Raw genomic sequence first — 15325 nt, forward strand, 5'->3', positions numbered from 1 at the left:
GAACATTAATATAAACCCTGGAGAACTGCAAGGTTGGCTATTTACTGGAAGAAGTGAAATCAAATCAAGCAAAAGAAAATTTTGGTATAATATTATATTTAAACAGAGTAAGGGCGCAGTTTCCCGCATAGAATGGCTCTGCCCCACTGACACAAACATCTAACAGAGGGCAGCTCAACAGGCTATTTATATGCATATTTGTGTGTATCTGTATTTGTGGGGGGATGTTGTATAATTTTATTCTGTAGTGAAATTTTCTGAGCCAGCCACATTTAAAGGTGAAAAGCCCTGGAATAAGCTCAGTAAGTAACAGGTAGGTGTTCTAAACATCTCTTTAAAAAAAAGTTGGATAGGGTACACAATCAGTGTAACTTGAATAAAAGGCAGAGGGAGTAGTAAGTACAATAACCCTCTGACTTCAACAGGTTGCTTATAAACAATATGGGTATAATTTTCATGACCTACCTTATGGAAAAACTGTGCAGGTCAGTTAGCTGGCATTTCTGAAGCACTTTAGGGGCCTCAGAAAAAAATGGGCTTTGTTATGCCAAATGCTTGTGTTCCAGAAGTATTAAAAATAAGTTATAATAGGGAGCTTGGCAGTGACTAATCGTTCTGGAGAGTCCTCCATCCTTGCCGTTTGGATACAGAAAACAAGGACTTAAATGGGAGCAAATGAATACACTTGTAATAGAAGAGGAAAATGCATATGGTAATGAGCCAACGAAGTCTCAGCAAAGCCCAGGGGAGCAGTGACTGCTGTAGCATGGCTGGAAAATTGGCTTCACACTTCACCAGGAGGAACAAACTCTCCGAAGCTGCCATGGGCCCCAGAAAAAGTAGCGTATTGCTGAGTAATTAATAGAGGTAACTTTCCTTCCACATGGAGGATTTGGACTGGTAGAGGGAGTTCTTTGAGAACTCAGCAGTCCTCTGGCAGCAAAACGTGCCAAAGGAAGAGATTCTGCAGTTTCTTGGCTGGTGGTAACTTGTTCTCTGAGACTTATCTCTCTGTTCAGCAAGGTATTGAGCCATATTCCACATTCTTTGTCCATGTGGGTTTGGGAAATAGGTATGCAATAGGTAAAAGTGCTTTTTCTGTTACTCTATAATATGGTAACCCAAGCATAAGAAAGCCTAACACAGAGCAATCAGACTGCACATTCCTCACGCTTCATTATCACCACATTCACTTGCAGCAGCTACTGCTCAGAATCAGCTGTCCCTTATTCCCACAAACTGTGGCCACCCCCTTATTGTTGACTTGCCTGGGCAGGCAGTCCTTGCTGATCAGCCTCACTCCCATAGGGATGCTCCAGCAGCCATGTAAGCACCATCTGTCCCAGGACACAGTGGAGACCGTTTGGGTGATTAATTCATTGACAAAAAAACAGTGAATCGGTTAATTTCTTTCATTTGCTCAGAAAAGCCCCTCAGAAGTATGACTTTAGCAAACTGTGAGTAAAAATGACAGCTTCCAGCATAGAGTCATTTGCTTTCCAGCCCATGAGACATTGGGCCACCAGCGCACCACTAGAAGGAGGTCTCTCATGTTTCTGCCCACTTGTTTCCATTCTGTGCTACACAGGTATATTAGCAGTTGTATTAACCATGGTCCTGGAGAGTGACGTTGGTGTAGCTGATGTGGGCCTAATTTGCTGCCTGATGCAATTAGTTCTTCTGCCTCAATCCGACAGAAGAATAAGGAAATAAAGAGAAACACTAATAAGCACTAGCTATAGTACCTTGTCAAAAGTACAGTCTTTCGGGAGCATTAACCCATCTAGAAAGCAGTTCACCTTCCAGTCTGGGAGGTGGCTCAGACCAAGTGCCCCAGCACTACTAAGCTTCAACACCAGTCAATCTGAGGACTGTGGACACACGCAAGAGAAAATCAGGACTCCATGTATGACCTGGTTCTTTGGTGCTACCTGTGTTACCACAGCATCTGCCCTTCACGTGTGTGCAAAGTGAAGGAAGCTGGTGTTTCCACCACACAGCTGTTTTTCACCAGAAACTTCCATTTTTTTAAATGAGGAACAGTCACACCTGAGCCACATTTGTCCTGCCTGTCCTTCTCCCACCACCCTTCTCTGCTGGAGCACTAGGTTTTTATACTGCTAAGCTGCAAGATCCTGAAAGTCCCGTAGAAACAGTAAAAACCCCACACCCCTAACCCTCTGCCTCCTTTCCCTGCTTTGAAGCCATTCTGCAGTGCCACTCTCCACCATGCTGGACTGCTCAGTTCAGATATGCGCATCTAGACAAGACCCTTGCTTTTGTCTCCTCTAAGCTACAGCCCTCTTTCCTCTTCCTGAAGCTGCGGGCTGTGCCATTCCTCACATCATGTAAGCAGTGACACAGACCAGGGTGAATTCACTTGGAGGATGTACACCAGAGAGGTACAACTTTAGGCTCTCGCAAAGACCTGTCTATGAACAGTTCCAGGGCTAAGATCAACCACCTGAGGTTGGACTCTATGCCTAATACAGACAGCAACACAAATAAGTCCTTCCAGCAAATTATTTTGTGTACCATTACATGAGGATTGTCACTTAAAAATAAAGGCAGAAATTCTCATGTAGTCCTTTCACATCGTCTCATCGTGTTCACCCGATAGCACCTATAGCATCTACAGCAATTTCCAATACCAGGAAGTTTGAGTTATCATACTGAGTCTAAACCTAGCATCCATAACTTGTGCAGAACATATCAAACTGGGTTGCTGCACCAATCCTCACTGGTGCTTTTCTTGATTTATAGAATATTTCTCTGTTACTTCACTCCCTGGTGTGAATGTTAAAACACGGTGTTTTGTTTCAGTCTTTTAAATCCTAGCTGCTCAGTACTGACAAGACATAAAATCTCAGCCTTTCACCTGTAAAGATTTCTTTAGCAAAGCTGCAAGCTACAAAGCTACCGTTGCCCATCTTAACCATTCTCTTGCATGATTTTTTGATGATTAGCTATCTTTAGAATATTTATAAAGCTGTTTCATTTACCAAGTCCATTTTCCTCAGGCAAAGAAATGTTAAGAGAGAGACAGGATGAAAGCAGAGGAACAGAAACCCTTGTTCTAGTGGCACCTCAGCACCTGGGCTTGAAACACAGCTGTGGGAGGGACCATTCTCCCTTAAAAATACTAACAAAAGCACAAAGGAGGCATGGTGCCTCTCCCCAGCCCCACAAAAGCTCAGGTAGAACTTCAGGATGACAGCAGCAATGTCAGTAATCTCCCTTCTTGCATCCCCACTTCTCTTTTTAACCCTGCCCCAGCCACTCCTTAGTACCAGAGAGTGAAAGACAAGGCAAACCCAGGCAAAATTAAGAAGTCCGTGGCCAGATTCTGCATCTCAGTGTATTTACTGACATGGTGTAGCATTAGATGCACAGCTTAAAGGAGTGCGTGTGGGGGGAACCAAATCCCAGAAGAAAAGGAAACAATTGCACATAAATATCTTTCTAACGGCATTAGACTCTGAGTGGCAAAGAGAGGTCAGCAGGTTCTGTCCCCTCCACACCTTTTTATTTCCTTTTTAAAAAGGTAGCAAGGCAGTGGAGTATCCTTTGAAAGCAGATAAGCCTGGATATTTCTGCTAGGAACTACTGGGATCTAATGCTATTATTTTTCTAGACCCATTATCTGAGATTTGCCCTCAGTTGCCCCCCACTCTACTTGAGGAAATTGTTGAAGAATTTTGTTGAAAAAAAAAAATAAGAAATTAGCACATCAAAGGCTTTTTTTTTTTTTTGAGAGAGAGAGAATACAAAGGTGCCACTATCACAATGGCTCTCCCCATGGTAACTATCAGGAATATACCTCACACACTGGAATCTGGAAAACAGAAGAAAGGCTGGAAGTGTGACCACGGTGCCCTAAAAATAATAATCTTCATACAGGAATTGTCTCGATCATCTTGCATAGATTTTGCAGTATTTCCAGACCTATGAATTTCCCAGGCTTGAAAACATTTATCTCAGCAGGTTGCAGAGCTTTCTGCTTCTGTCTTTATTACATATAATTGGACTGTCTTAATTTCTTGTTTAGAAATGGTTGTTTTCATAGGCATCCACCACTGCTTTGAAAGATTCATGATGTCTCATGTGCCAGTGCACAAGCCATCTCATCAAGCCATCTCATCACTGAAGGGTAGGAGGAGATTCAACCCAAATACAGCTGTCCTCCGAGTGTCTAACACTGAGTCACTATAAAGCAACTCTGTTAAGAGATATTGTTTTACATTAGTGCTTCATTCTTTTTCTTTGTAAATAGAAAGGGGATCTCTGCCTTGATTTGCAATCATGGAGAGATGTGGATTTGCAGCTAAATACAATCTTTACAGCAAACTTGGTATATCTGCCGCACTCTCAAGAAAAATTAATTTAGCGTGAGTTTGTTCAGATTCTCATTTCACGTATCAGAAAATGATTACTGAAATTTCTTACTTATTGGATTATTCACAATTTATTCATTATATTCATTTAGGCACTTTGAAATGAATTTTGCCCAGAATTTAGCATGCAGAAAGCCAGATGAGCACATATACACAAACCCTGCATACACAGTGTCAGACATGACAGATACCCAATGAAAGAGCATTTTAAAATCAAAAATTAAAGAGCCTAAAAAGAAGTTATTTGATATGTTCATGTGCACCCATCACGACTCCTGAGATGATGGATGTTCCCCACCTTGTGCTCCATAAAAACTCATGTTCTGCTCAGATAAACCCCCCACCGCTGGCTCACCATACTCTACAATCAGATGCACAGCAGCTGCGTTACGTTCTGAAATGGTTTCACATTCACCATGCTCCAGTAGATGCCTTCATCCCTGCCCAGCCTCAGGAAAAGTGCAAGACTTGGCAGACGCTTGCTGCAGAGCCAAACAAGTGCTGGCTTGTGTGCCAAAGGTAGGGACTTCTGGAAAAGCCAGAATTAAAACAACTGAAAAATAAACCAGGAAGAAACCAAGAAGCAATAATTTTAAGAGGAGGGAGCTGCAGGGGTTTTATCCCAAGTCTCTGAAGCAGTGGAGCTGCTCCCTGGTGTAGGTGGGTGTTGTGGAGCACTGGGCTGAGCCTGGTGTATTCCCTATGAGCAGACCCAACGTTGATTGCACTCCTCCATGAACATGCGCTCCCTGTTAGAAATGAGCCTGCTTATGTGAGGAAGATGACAGCAGCTGCTCAGGGAGGTGCTTGGCTGGAGAACAGGGTTAATAAGGCTGCTTCCTAGGGCTGCTTCCACCAGCCCCCCACACAGACCACCTTTCATCTGTTCCTGAGTCAGGAAGTAACACCAGGTCATCTCAGCCAAAGGGACGTGCTAACTATGGTCATAGCTCTGCAGCCACTCTTGCCCCAGTGCCCTTCCTGTTCCCCCATCTTCACCCACAGCTGGGCCCACAGGGAACCCCCATAGCAGCGTCATCTCCCCAGAGCCACCTTCCTCCCCGCAGGAGTGGTGCCTGGGGCTGTGAAGGCACACTTTCCTGTAGAGATCATTGCCAGCCAAACCAGCTTGCAGCTTATGGCAGCTCCCCACCACCACTGTTCAGCAGGGCATGAGGGTGACCTCAGCCAGAAACACTGGCTTTCCTTGCTATGATAGCAATCTAGTTTGCAAAGCACCTTCTTTTAAAAAAAAAAAAAAAAAGATAAATATCCTCATTAGAGGGCACCAGGCCAAAGCAATCGTTAAAACACATCCTCATGGAAAGATAAATATGAAATTAAACTACAGCAATTGGATTACTAGTGCTGTCAAATCAATGAAAGAATAATATTGGAGAGGAGCATACCTCCAGCTTTTAGTTAGTTTTCCAGTACACTAAGTCAGGTTACTTGCTGATGGATTTTGCCATATTTGATTATCAATCAGTTAAAAACCAACCCCCTTCCTTGCGAAGTACAGGTTGTCCACAATAATTTCTCCAAAGATAAAGCAGGATTTCCACAAACAGTTTACTTCAGCTCCCCAATAGACAATTCTGAAACCACTAATGCTGGGTTTGCTTCCACACTCAGATAAGATGAAATCCGTAATATCAGAAAGTAATATGGAAATATCCTTGTTCATGTTCAGATACCCTTTGCTACATGCAAATCTGACTAAGTATGCGAAGAGGCTGCCACTGAAAAGTCAGCATAGTGTCTGCAGTTAATCAAAAATAGCTTATGAGCAAAATCGAAGTGAACATTTCACGCTGCTATTAGGATTGCAAAGGAACGTTTCTTGATCGGACTGGCTCCAGGCCAGCAACAAATCAGTTTTCTAGAGCCATCACGTTTATAATAGATTTTATTCCAGAGAAAAGTTGTGAAAAGGAGGTGGATAACCTCCAATGCGCATGTCCATAGTTCTCGCCCTAACAGGTCAGCACCCAGGTGCCCACGCTCATCCCACTCTTGCTTCCATTTGCATCGCACAGGTGCGCTCTTGTCACTGTCAGAAGCACTCAGCAATGCTCCTGCTCAGCTTGGGAGCTGCTCTGGAAGGCATCCAGGCAACATCCCCACGAACGGCAGACTACATATTTTGAAAAGGCTTTTCCGAAATGTTCTAATTTGGCTTAACTCCCACTGAATTCACAGTTAAATCTATGGTGGGCGACGTGAAAAAAAACAGCCATGGGACCCACAAAGCACAAAGCTTGGACAGTGTCAATGCCTGCTCTGGGTGCAGGGGGAAGGAGGGAAGGCATTGCCTGCCCCAGTGCACACTCCAACTGTCCTCAGATACAGTTACCTCTGAGAGACCTTCTTCTCTTCTGTCCTCAGTTCTGTGTGGTCACTTGCTCCTGTGCAAAGCTGCCTGTTTGTTACTACTGTTATGTGCTGGCAGCATTTCATACCCAGTTTTTGTAGGAATAAACTCACAAGGAGCAAGGCAGTGAGAAGTCAGAGAACAGAGATATTTCCACTGTGCTCAGTAGGGTTGTTTGCTGATGGATTTGATATACCTGATTACCAATCCTTTGAAAAACTTCTTTGGAAGTACTGGCTGCCCACCAGTATGTCCCCCCAAAAGATGCCTCGAGCACATTACAGAAGTGCCAGCTTCTGTTCAGTAAGGCCCCAGCAAAGAGTCAGATTTGAGAACACCTTTCTCAGGCTCTGCACCAACAAAAGCAATACAGGATTAGGACCTTAGTAGTTGGCATAAACTGACATTAAAACAGACTGTTCAGCCTGCTGGTCACTAAGCCCTTTGCTCTAAGGACCCAAACTTGAAGGCTCCCAACCGCCCAGCTTGCTCTTGCTGGGTCAAGGTTTGGGCGGGTTTCTTGCCTGTATTACCATGTCCTCTTTGCTGTCACCACTTCCATTGATGGTAAAACATGAAGAATTGCGACACTGCTGAGAAAACACAATTCTTCCCTGTGCACCTTCCAGCTTCCCTGTGCACCTTCCAGCTTCCCCCTCCAGTCCCATCCAAGTCTCTTCCTCCTCCAGGCTACCTGTGCCCCCTTATTCTCCAGGCAACACATTCCCCTCTCTTGCAGCCCTTAAGTCTACTTCCCTTGCTCCACACATCTGTCATGGGGTCTTTGCTGCTCCTCACAAGTTGTACCCTCACAGAGATGCTGGTCACCTCCTCTCATCCACAGAACTGTAGACTCCACCAAGCAGTTACATTCTCCAGGCAGTTTCATTCTCCCTGGAAACCCTAAGAAATGGAAATAACCATGGCAAAGAGACACATAAAATGGTAGTCCCCTCACCCTACTGAGGGCATCGGCAGCTCCACTGGTGGTAATGAGAAATGGCAGTCAGGCTGAGCAAGAGAAAACTTGAAAATTATGATTAATAACAAAGTCATAATAAAACCATGCCAGCTGGCAACAGCACTGTCTGTCAGCAGGCTGGATTTGCAGGGAGGGAACCTGCTGTCATCCTTGAAAAATTCAGAGACCTGTGGGAGTTGTGTATAGCGAGGACACCAGCACACCTCCTCCTTCCTGCACCTTTGTCCTAGCACACAAGTCTTATCTTGCACCTACAGACAAGTCACGTCTGACGCAGTGCTGGCCACCAATTTGGCTAAGAGAGTGACTGGACTAGTGGTCTGCGAAAATAAGAAACATGAGGGTTTAGGGCTTACACTGAAGAACTTAGTAATATTATTGACTCTCATCCTTGGTTTGGTACATATGGATTCACAGAAGACACACCTTGGCAAATGGGTTTCACCTGCAAGATGTGCAACGAGAGAATGAAATGTGAAACATGCAGAGTGATTCACAGCTACAGATGTGGTATTTTTTTAAAGAAAAAATCCATTTTAAAGACTTTACCACCCCTTGGAATCCCATACATAGCCTGCAGGACTTTTAGCTCCTCAGATTAGCACCTGTAAACACTGTCCTGGTCTTTGGGATGCTCAGCTTAATAGCGAGCAGGTAACTTGACAGTTTCAGATTGTAATCCATCTGACAAAGCTAGAAGAGTATTGCAAGAACAAGTCACTTGGATGTAAGGCCTTGACCTGCTTGTTGAGCATACCAGACCAGTCCAGGTGACAGCCAGCCCAACTAAGTACTTGTGCCTGAATTACACTACAATGTTTGTAAGGAAGTGTTTGAGAGAAAAACATGCCATGACTGACAGAGAGAGACCTGAAGAAGCTAGTCCTTCCTAGGATCCTTTTGCAATATGACCATGTTGAATATGATCAAGCTGGGCAGAGACACCTTTATTAGTACTTTAACGTCCATGTTTGTGTATGCTCAGTTCTTGTTAAGATGAAATAATACTTTGGTTTATTGAATATGTCTGGTCATAGCTGGTACTAAACTTAATAGACTATTCTGTGTAGATGTTAAAAAATTGCAGAAATTGTATCTTTTTTTCAAACAATCCTGAGATTTTCATGTTTCCCCCATTCTAAAATGAAGAAATTATTTCAAAAAGAATATTAAGAAGAGAATGAAAAGATCATGTTATACCAACTGGAAGAAGATCGTGGCTTTGGAATACGTATCAGTTCTATGGCTTTAAGATTGCTTTTTCTACTCACACTCTCAAGACTCCTCTCTCCACTTCTGCTCAAGAGAACAAGCAGTGACACAACTTCTAACTTTTTTTTTATTATTTAAGAAACTTTTGCTATAGCAGATGACATAAAATGTGTTAGCTGCCTACTTCTGCAGAGATGTGCAGTGAACTTGAGTAACATGCTATGAGCTGAGTTAAATTGTCTGCCAAAAGCAAGCAAACTTTTCTAGACAATCTGTTATTTGAGACACTGCAACCAGTAGAGCCTGTTGTACCATCTGCTCTGTATAAAGTGCATGGTACATGTTTTACATGGTTTCTAAACTTAGCAGTGAGCCAGCGTCAACATTTCCACAGCGGGGATCCCCTATCAGAAATTCCATCAACAGTTCTTGCCCTTTTGGCTTCATGTCCAAGATCCTAGAAAACCTCTTTCCCTATAGACTTCATTGCCCTTCCAGATGCTCTACATTTACAGGAGAACTTAAAGTCTTTTTGAAGCACATCTTGCTGATGATCTCATGAGTAACTTTAAAGACTAAGAGAGCACTGAGATCAAAACCGTGGTTCAAGTTCCATAACACTACTAAGATACAAGCCTTACAGGTATTTGCATATAGAAATTATATGTTTACATTTCTTTTACCAAAGACACACTGGTTTGGAAGAGTCTTGGTGTGAAAGCTATAACAAAAACTCTTCAAGCTTCACTTTAGGAGATGTCCAGCCTTCTGTTGCCATTTGCTATTGATGAAAGCCATCTTCATGGCAACATTTTTTACACAGAATTATGTGCACAAAACCTGCAGAGTGCACAGAGAGCAAATCTGAGGTGTCACAACCATGAGGTGTGTCTTCCACATACCTAATTCTACTTGCACACTGCAAACCTGACACGTCCAGGAGAAGTTACACTCCTACACACAACCATGCAGCAGAGGGCACATTCCCACCAGAGTCAACTGAGAGACTGATACCCTGAAATCCCATGCACAACCACAGAAAATCCCAGTGTACAACAGCTGTGTCAGAGGAGTCTGATCTGCTGGAGCTCTCAAACATTCAGAAATTGCCAAAACCTCTCTATTCAACATTTTACTGCCAAAAAGAGAACACATCCAGAAAACTAGAAACACATACACACACATATGTATATCCTAGCTGTGTTGCACCAAAAGGTAAAATAAGGATGGAAAAATTAACTCATTACTGTGACCTGGATGTACTTCTGCATCCCTGACATACTGGGTCAGTCAAACACTGTCTTCTGTCTTTGATAGTTTTTTTCCTGTTGGAGGAACGATAAAGGAATTCTTCCTGCATACCACATTTTAAATTCTTATACACAGCAGCCAGCTGGTGTTTCCAGATTTTTTTCACAGCTTTTTTGCATTGCAAATAGGACTTCTTTAGAGGATACCTTCCCAGTGACACCATAGCAGCTCTGAGAAGTGAGTGGGGAAGGAGCAGATGCTATTTGATCACCTGAGCCAGCACAAGAGGGAGGAAAACTGGAAGGCAAGTACTCAGAATGACAAAGTACTGAAATATGCAGGGGGAAGAACACATAGAAAAGTTAGTTTCTAGAAGGAGGCTGCAAATTGAGGTTGATTCATTTTTTGCATAATTTTAGTTGATGCATCTGTAGAATACCCTGACAAAATACACAGATCTGCTTAAACTAAGACTTCATTACATTGCTGTTAGAGTATCATAACTTAATGTGGTCCAAACTGTCTAAACTCTTTCCTATTTCATAACAGAATTACATTCTTTAGAGGCATTTTAGGTCATATCATATACTTGCAATAGTATTTCTGGTAAAAACATCCATGACAAGAAACTACTTTGAAACTTGTGGCTTTTTCTACTCTATACATTTTATTTTTCCTGGCTTTTGCTCCCTAAACTCTTGAATGCGCTGTGCATACAGACTTCAAAATATTTATTCTGTTCTCTGGCCTGGGGCTGGCAACTGGATTATGCTACTGGGGGTCCTGAAAGAATAGAATGTAATATAATGACATGGGGGAAAAGGCTTAGAAAAGTGGAGGTGCTAAGGTGAAAAGCCAGTGCCCTGATGCACTTTGTTCAAATCAAAACGCCAAAGACAGAGGTGGTTCGTTGTGGGTTTTTTGGTCATTTGTTGTTTTGTATGTTTTCATTTTTAAGTTTTAGAAAGTATAACTGGCTGGTGGAGAAGATGGGACAACAGAGATGTTCCAGTCCAGAGTACCACTCTCTTGATTTCGCTATTTTTAGCCTCAAAACTCATCTCTCTATATCTTATTCTTTGTGTCCTGCACACCTGGTCACCACCCTAGAAAATTCTGAATAGCACAGGAAACCCATCCATCTGCACAGCAAGCAGAAGGGCTCATCTACACTACTCTGTTCTCTACAAAGTAACACTTTAATCTATCCTTTATTATAATATCAATTGACTAGGAGAAAAAAAGTCACGTGTGAAAACTGACAAAGGCTTTTATTCTTTGGGGAAATTTTAGCAGCCTGTAAGAGAAAGAACAGCAAGATCCCTTCACACAGACACAAACACACACAAGCCGTTTTTTGCTCCTGGGGAGGAAGAACTTGAATTGCTGCTTTCATGATTTGAAAGCCTAATTGCCAAAGAGACTTTTGGAAGCAAATGTGCAGATGTCTCCCTGCAAGAAAGGACACAATATAAACCATAGGAATAAAAATGAGAAGAGAAGAAATGAAAGGGTTGACAGTAAGAATAGGCACCACCACAGTGGAGTACAGGTGCTGCTCCCACCCGTCAAGTGCATTTGGGGACTGCCAGCATTCTCCATCTGGACTTCAACTGCCCCATTTCCAGACAGGCATACCATAAGGTCCCAGCCAGAGGGCTGTAGCCACACGAGGGTGTGAAAAGAAGGGCAGTGTAAGCCAACTTAGCTTCTGAGGGGAAGGGGGTTTGATGGCAGGGACACATCTCCAGTTTGCCTTCGCAGGCTTTACAGCCAGTACCTGTCTTGGACTCCTGATCCCATTAGGAAAAACTTCTGGGCATCTGCTGCTTCCCTTACAGTCATTGTGGTAACTGCTCCTTCCAGCTATGCTCCTCTCCACAGACTCTTGCCACTCACCTCTAGAAAGACATCTTTATATTTAAAAGGCCATGTATTTTGGAAAGACAAGACAACGGAAAGATAACAGCAAGCAGGAGTTAGAAACACTTAAGATCCCTTCTATATCCTGGATGTTGCCTTGCCACAAAGCCACCATACCACTTACCTTTGAGACATGGATAACAAAAGCTCCTGTAGGACTCTTCTCTGGCTCAGGAGTTCTTGGACCACTTATTGGTTATTTAGAAGATAAGACAGAATTTTCTTCCTAAGAAACAGAGTATGACACAGTCCATCAAGGACTTTGCTGGAAAATTGGGCAGTTATCTCAGTTAAGCTTCCATACTTATCTATGGAGCCAATAGAAAAAAAAACAAACAAACAAACAAAACACCTTAATAGTCCACCATGCTTTTACAGTATTACAGTATCACAATATGCTAGAGATTGGAAGGGACCTCAAAAGATCATCTAGTCCAATCCCCCTGCCGGAGCAGGAACACCTAGATAATGTTACACAGGAATGTGTCCAGGCGGGTTTTGAATGTCTCCAGGGAAGGAGACTCCACAACCTCCCTGGGCAGCCTGTTCCAGTGTTCCGTCACCCTCACCGAGAAGAAGTTTCTTCTCAAGTTTAAGTGGAACCTCTTGTGTTCCAGTTTGTACCCATTACCCCTTGTCCTATCATTGTTTGCCACTGAGTAGAGCCTGGCTCCATCCTCGTGACACTCCCCCCTTTATATATTTATAGACACTTACAAGGTCACCCCTCAGTCTCCTCTTCTCCAAACTGTAGAGACCCAGCTCCCTCAGTCTTTCCTCATAAGGGAGATGCTCCACTCCCTTAATCATCTTCGTTGCCCTGCGCTGGACTCTCTCCAGCAGCTCCCTGTCCTTCTTGAACTGAGGGGCCCAGAACTGGACACAATATTCCAGATGCGGTCTCACCAGGGCAGAGTAGAGGGGAAGGAGGACCTCTCTCGACCTACTAACCACCGCCCTTCTAATACACCCCAGGATGCCATTGGCCTTCTTAGCCACAAGGGCACAGTGTTGGCTCATGGTCATCCTGTCGTCCACTAGGACCCCCAGGTCCCTCTCCCCTACACTGCTCTCTAACAGGTCGTTCCCCAACCTATACTGGAACCTGGGGTTGTTCCTGCCCAGATGCAGGACTCTACACTTTCCCTTGTTATATTTCATCAAGTTATTCCCTGCCCAACTCTCCAGCCTGTCCAGGTCTCGCTGGATGGCAGCACAGCCTTCTGGCGTGTCAGCCACTCCTCCCAGCTTAGTGTCATCAGCAAACTTGCTGATAGTACACTCAATTCCCTCATCTAAATCATTGATGAATATATTAAATAATACCGGTCCCAGTACTGACCCTTGAGGCACTCCACTAGTTACAGGCCTCCAACTAGACTCCGCCCCATAGACTACAACTCTCTGGCTTCTCTCCTTCAGCCAGTTCGCAGTCCACCTCATTACTTGATCATCCAGTCCACACTTCCTCATTTTAGCCGTGAGGATGCTGTGGGAGACTGTGTCAAATGCTTTGCTGAAGTCAAGGTAGACCACATCCACTGCTCTGCCATCATCCATCCACCGTGATGTTTCCTCATAAAAGGCTAAGAGGTTGGTCAAGCCTCACTTCCCCTTGGTGAAGCCATGTTGACTGCCCCTCATAACCCTCTTACCCTTGATATGCCTTAAGATGGCACCAAGGATAAGGTGTTCCGTCACTTTCCCAGGGATGGAGGTGAGGCTGACCGGTCTATAGTTACCCGGGTCCTCTTTCTTGCCCTTTTTGAAGACTGGAGTGACATTTGCTTTCCTCCAGTCCTCAGGCACCTCTCCCGTTTCCCAAGACTTGGTAAAGATGATGGAGAGTGGTCTAGCAATGACTTCCGCCAGTTCCCTCAGCACCCGCGGGTGCATCCCATCTGGACCCATGGATTTATGGATGTCCAGATTGCTCAACTGGTCTCTAACCCATTCCTCATCGACTAAGGCAAACCGCTTCATTGACCTGACTTCATCTAAGGTCTCAGGGGTACAGGGCTCTTCAGGACTGCCTGCAGCAGAGTAGACAGAGACAAAGAAGGCATTCAGTAACTCTGCCATCTCTGTATCTTCTGTCACCAGGGCACCCATCCCGTTCATCAGTGGGCCTACATTGCCTCTGGTGTTAGTTTTATCTGCCATGTATTTGAAAAAGCTCTTTTTGCTGTCCTTGACCCTTCTCGCCAGGTTTAATTCTAAGGAGGCCTCAGTCATCCTAGCTGCCTTCCTACATCCTCTAGCAGCAGCCTTATATTCCTCCCAAGTGGCCAGCCCTTCCTTCCATGACCTGTAAACTCTCCTCTTCCACTTGAGCATACCCAGCAATTCCCAATTTTCCACCACAAAAGACTTAGTATCTTGGATTTAAACATGAAAATTGTAAACTTAATTATGTGTCAATGAACAGGCTCACACAGAGAGAGCTTCATCTATTCAAAATTTCATAGCTAATTTGCCAGCTTAAACAGTAAGCAGCTTTGGTTTTCATTTGATTACACTTGCAAGAGAAAAAGGGAAATACGTTATCTTGATGTAATGGAAAAGTAACATCTGGTAACAGCAGTATATATATTTTTTTTTTCTCCATTTTCATAAGGTTTGAATACTCTTTTCAGCTCTGTCGCTTTATTATTAAAACTATGCCAAGTCTGTGACTACATCTCAAATATAAACAGTGCACTCGGATACTCTACACCAGTTTATGGAGTGGGTGCCTGTATGATGGATTAGTAAAACTCTGTAATACGTTTTCAGAATCAAACACAGTCTCTTTATCAAAGTGTTCAGAGACATCAAGAGTTTTATAAACAGCAGCATAAAAAACAGATTGAAACATTCATTTTTGGTCTCACTGTATTTGTGACTCAAGCACATTAGCTGTTATTTTTTCCCTTGTATGTTTTTGAAAGAATGACCTGTTGATAACAGGTTTAGGCAAGCTGGTTTGGGGAAGGGAATATGAGCTTTTATTTTACTAAGTAACAAGCACTAGACTTCCCCTCCCAAGAATCTGCAGAAGTACAAGCACTGAATTTACTTATGCTGGAGTGGACAACAAAACTCAGAAAACAGAATAAAACCCAGCTGTTTCCTTAAGCAGTAATAACCATCTAACCAGGGTGGTACCAGCTAACCCCCCCAGCACTGGTGTTTTCACAGGCCTCTAGG

The sequence above is a fragment of the Pezoporus wallicus genome, unplaced genomic scaffold (assembly GCF_028554395.1).
Source record: "Pezoporus wallicus isolate ANWC-B61680 ecotype Strahan unplaced genomic scaffold, APGP_CSIRO_Pwel_v1 scaffold_3294, whole genome shotgun sequence".
NCBI classification, from domain to species: domain Eukaryota; kingdom Metazoa; phylum Chordata; class Aves; order Psittaciformes; family Psittacidae; genus Pezoporus; species Pezoporus wallicus.